This window comes from Macrobrachium nipponense, chromosome 18 (genome assembly GCF_015104395.2).
Source record: "Macrobrachium nipponense isolate FS-2020 chromosome 18, ASM1510439v2, whole genome shotgun sequence".
NCBI classification, from domain to species: Eukaryota; Metazoa; Arthropoda; class Malacostraca; order Decapoda; family Palaemonidae; genus Macrobrachium; species Macrobrachium nipponense.
This window is the reverse complement of record NC_087211.1, coordinates 3,166,026-3,170,616: the sequence shown is the minus strand read 5'-3', so window position 1 is coordinate 3,170,616 and position 4,591 is coordinate 3,166,026.

Here is a 4,591-nt window from a genome sequence, read left to right as displayed (position 1 = left end):
CTGTTAATTTTTTTTTTTTAATCGTTCATTTATTTTTATTTTTTTAAAGGTGATCTCTTCTTTCTGTATTTCCCATGACCATCTGTTACTTTTTTCTAATGAACGCCATAATATTCTTTGGAAGCTTGAAATTCAAGTCACTAGCCCCCACCCCCTTTGGTGCGGGTTTGTCCCATATAGATAGGATTCATCTCCTGAATAATAATAATAATAATAATAATAATAACAATAATAATAATAATATTAATAATAATAATAATAATAATAATAATAATAATAATAATAATAATATAATAATAATAATAATAATAATAATAATAATAATAATAATAATAATAATAATAAGTCAAGTTAAGCAACATTGGGGCTGGTCAGTCGTTGGATGTGGGTGACCGCTCTCCTCGGCGTTGATTCCTTGGGAAAGGATCTTTACCATAAGTTTCCTCAGTCTACTCAGCTGTAAATGAGTACCTATCCCTGATGGGGTAGGGTCAGCTATGGGTTAAATAGCAAAACTCAGCAATGATGGAAAAGAATGAAGGAATAAACGACAACGACGTAAATGGAACCTCTGGCAACAGAGGAGCTTCGTCCGGCAACCAGGTATTCAACCCAATTGAAGGGGAAGACGGTCAGGTACTTGGAGGTCGTCATCCAGCAAACTGATCACACAACGAAAGAAATCAACAGCCTGAGATTGGAGCTACAGAGGCAAAAGGAAGAAAGAAAAGGACAAGAGAAGAAAATAAGGAAATATGGAGATGCTACATCAGAAGCAACCCGACGGAGAGAGGATATAGAAGAAGATTGATCAACATCTGGAATGAGAGGAATAACACCCCCCAAACCGAGCAGAGGCTGGCAGACCAAGTAAGGAACATAAAGAAAAAGAACTGGCTCTCCCCAACAGAAAGAGAAGAACTGGAAAGGGAAATGTCAAACGACAACGAATTACACGAAGACGAACTGAGAGACGATGCCACAGAAAGACGACAGGGAGGATGAGTATCAAACAACGACACACGAAGAAACACCGACGAAGTAACAGAGAGGACGAATGGGGTAGAAAAGATTAGACAATGGATGGAGCCAGATACAGAGAGAACAAAGATCCCCTCCATGAAAGCCTACAACACTAAGGAATTAAGGGAGAAAATAAGTGAGGTCAATGAAATAATGGGCCTAATACACACCAGTATCACAGAAACAAATAACTTGACATATGCAGGAGCAAGATTAGTAGCAGAACTGATGGGGATTCGAACACCCCAACACCACCGTCACAACCAACCCAAACAGAAACCAAAACAGCAACCTCCTTGGAAAAGGCGCCTGGAAAAAGCAAATCATGGTGATGAGATCTGACTTGAGTAAACTGAAAGAGATGGCAGAAAAAAGGCTAAGAAGCAAGAAAACAAAGGAGGAACTCAACGAGAAATACAAAGTACAAGAGAGGGGACTAAACCAACACAATAGAAGATGTAAAACAGAGGCTTAAGGCCAAAGCACACAAGATCCAACGGTACATGAACAGGAATAAGGGATACCAACAGAACAAACTATTCGGAACCAACCAGAAAAGACTATACAGCCAACTAAGAGGGGAAGACAACCACCAGAAATTCCTGAAGCCGAACCAAGTAAGAGACTCTGGGAAAACATATGGAGCAATCCGGTATCACACAACAAACATGCAACATGGCTCCAGGAAGTCAAGGAAGAAGAAACAGGGAGAATAAAACAAAGATTCACAGACATCACGACAGAACACAGTCAGACACCAACTAAAGAAAATGCCAAACTGGAAAACCCCAGGTCCCGATGAAGTCATGGATACTGGCTCAAAAACTTCAAGGCCCTACACCCACGAATAGCAGAACAACTCCAGCATTGTATCTCAAATCACCAAGCACCCAAATGGATGACCACAGGAAGAACATCCTTAGTACAAAAGCAAGAGTAAGGGAAATGTAGCCAGTAACTACAGGCCTATCACCTGCCTACCAATAATGTGGAAGTTACTAACAGGTATCATCAGTGAAAGGCTATACAACTACCTAGAGGAGACAAACACCATCCCCTACCAACAGAAAGGCTGCAGAAGGAAGTGTAGGGGCACAAAAGACCAGCTCCTGATAGACAAAATGGTAATGAAGAACAGTAGGAGAAGGAAAAACCAAACCTAAGCATGGCATGGATAGACTATAAGAAAGCCTTCGACATGATACCACACACATGGCTAATAGAATGCCTGAAAATATATGGGGCAGAGGAAAATATCCATCAGCTTCCTCAAAAAATACAATGCGCAACTGGAATACAATACTTACAAGCTCTGGAATAAGACTAGCAGAGGTTAATATCAGGCGAGAGGGATCATCCAGGGCGACTCACTGTCCCACTACTCTTCGTAGTAGCCATGATTCCCATGACAAAAGTACTACAGAAGATGGATGCCGGTACCAACTCAAGAAAAGAGGCAACAAAATCAAACATCTGATGTTCATGGACGACATCAAGCTGTATGGTAAGAGCATCAAGGAAATAGATACCCTAATCCAGACTGTAAGGATTGTATCTGGGGACATCAGAATGGAGTTTGGAATAGAAAAATGCGCCTTAGTCAACATACAAAAAGGCAAAGTAACGAGAACTGAAGGGATAAAGCTACCAGATGGGAGCAACATCAAACACATAGATGAGACAGGATACAAATACCTGGGAATAATGAAGGAGGAGATATAAACACCAAGAGATGAAGGACACGATCAGGAAAGAATATATGCAGAGACTCAAGGCGATACTCAAGTCAAAACTCAACGCCGGAAATATGATAAAAAGCCATAAACACATGGGCAGTGCCAGTAATCAGATACAGCGCAGGAATAGTGGAATGGACGAAGGCAGAACTCCGCAGCATAGATCAGAAAACCAGGAAAACAAATGACAATACACAAAGCACTACACCCAGAGCAAATACGGACAGACTATACATAACACGAAAGGAAGGAGGGTAGAGGACTACAAGTATAGAGGACTGCGTCAACATTGAAAACAGAGCACTGGGGCAATATCTGAAACCAGTGAAGACGAGTGGCTAAAGAGTGCATGGGAAGAAGGACTAATAAAAGTAGACGAAGACCCAGAAATATACAGAGACAGGAGAAAGACAGAAAGAACAGAGGACTGGCACAACAAACCAATGCACGGACAATACATGAGACAGACTAAAGAACTAGCCAGCGATGACAATTGGCAATGGCTACAGAGGGGAGAGCTAAAGAAGGAAACTGAAGGAATGATAACAGCGGCACAAGATCAGGCCCTAAGAACCAGATATGTTCAAAGTACGATAGACGGAAATCACATCTCTCCCATATGTAGGAAGTGCAATACGAAAAATGAAACATAACCACATAGCAAGTGAATGCCGGCACTTGCACAGAACCAGTACAAAAAGAGGCATGATTCAGTGGCAAAAGCCCTCCACTGGAGCCTGTGCAAGAAACATCAGCTACCTTGCAGTAATAAGTGGTACGAGCACCAACCTGAGGGAGTGATAGAAAACGATCAGGCAAAGATCCTCTGGGACTATGGTATCAGAACGGATAGGGTGATACGTGCAATAGACCAGACGTGACGTTGATTGACAAAGTCAAGAAGAAAGTATCACTCATTGATGTGCAATACCATGGGACACCCAGAGTTGAAGAGAAAAGAGAGGGAAAAAAATGGATAAGTATCAAGATCTGAAAATAGAAATAAGAAGGATATGGGATATGCCAGTGGAAATCGTACCCATAAATCATAGAGCACTAGGCACGATCCAGATCCCTGAAAAGGAATCTAGAAAAAACTAGAGGCTGAAGTAGCTCAGGTCTCATGCAGAAGAGTGTGATCCTAGAAACGGCACACATAGTAAGAAAAGTGATGGACTCCTAAGGAGGCAGGATGCAACCCGGAACCCCACACTATAAATACCACCCAGTCGAATTGGAGGACTGTGATAGACAAAACAAAAAAAAAAAAAAAAAAAAAAAATAATAATAATCTTGAATCGTATATGGAATGTTTTTTTTAGATTTTAGTTTTGTTTTGTACTATTAAAAGCTCGGTCGTTTTTGTTTTTCATTACAAACTCATAAAATTTTGCGGAGCTATCTTAACAGGCCTTCCGTTTCATAAGGAATTATCTTGGTTCCGACAGCCATTTTTTTTTTACATACTTTTCCGGTTAGATTTGTTTTTTTTTCTCTAACGCAACTGAAAGGAAAAAACTCCACACAACTCCAGATCAGTATCAGTCAGAAAGTGATAAGAGGCTTACACAGATATTCACAAAATAAAATAAAAAAGTAAAAGCAGTTCCGGTAACATTTTTTTTTTTTTTTAACAACCCCGATCAGGTCTGAGAGTCGAGATGTCACAGTCAGCGGGAAGCCAATTGGATCCCCCTCCTCCTCCTCAGGTTGAGGTTAGGGAATTCAGGGATCCGTTCATAAAATCAGTTATTATTTAGGATAATATTTCATTACGATAATGTACAGTAGTGAATCGTTTTGATCACTTTCTGATTTGTCTATGAAGTTTC